This window comes from Suricata suricatta, chromosome 8 (genome assembly GCF_006229205.1).
Source record: "Suricata suricatta isolate VVHF042 chromosome 8, meerkat_22Aug2017_6uvM2_HiC, whole genome shotgun sequence".
NCBI classification, from domain to species: domain Eukaryota; kingdom Metazoa; phylum Chordata; class Mammalia; order Carnivora; family Herpestidae; genus Suricata; species Suricata suricatta.
In genome coordinates, this window is record NC_043707.1 from 32,671,276 (window position 1) to 32,671,829 (window position 554).

Here is a 554-nt window from a genome sequence, read left to right on the forward strand (position 1 = left end):
GGGACCGTTCCGCCGCCCTCCCCCGCCTGCCCGCGATTACCCTCACCTCGGTGGCCGGCCTCCTGCAGCTCCAGCCCGCGACCCCCAGCGAAGCCCTCGTAGCCACCGCCGCCGTGCAGTCCCGCCCCCGCTTAAAGCGGCAGCGCCCGCCGCGGGAGAACTAGGCCCGGGCGCACCGCCCCCAAGTGGGTGCGGCCTGAGCAGGCGGCGGGAGCAGGGAGGGGCGTTGATCCCGGGTGGGCCAGCCGGGCTCTTTAAACCTTCGCCAGCGTGGGCGGGGCAGCCGGCAAGGTTGGCAGGGCAGGCAGGTGCCGGGAGTCTTTGGGCTCCTTCTGCCCTAAATCTGATCGCAGGAACCAGGCCCGGGGAGGGGACAGGAGGGGAGGGACATCGGGGTCTGCTGCAGGGCAGTCAGCACCTGAGGGCTTTCCTTAGGAGGCGGCGGTCAGGCGGGGGAAGAATCCGTCACTGCATTGAACGTGCCAGGCAAGGGCGGGGTTCCCCCCACCCTTCCCTTTCTGGGGTCGTTCTTAACCCAGCGGAAAGGTGAGGAG

The 554-nt window shown here is 70.2% G+C and overlaps 1 protein-coding gene across 1 annotated transcript in view; it reads right to left on the reverse strand.

Moving 5' to 3' along the window:
- Nucleotides 1-157, reverse strand: part of TRRAP (transformation/transcription domain associated protein) — a 108,297-nt gene extending 108,140 nt beyond the window's left edge. The window contains exon 1 of the mRNA XM_029945749.1: nucleotides 47-157. The gene's annotated coding sequence lies outside the window, so the exon portion shown is untranslated. The remainder of the gene's footprint in view (nucleotides 1-46) is intronic.
- Nucleotides 158-554: the final 397 nt, after the last annotated feature.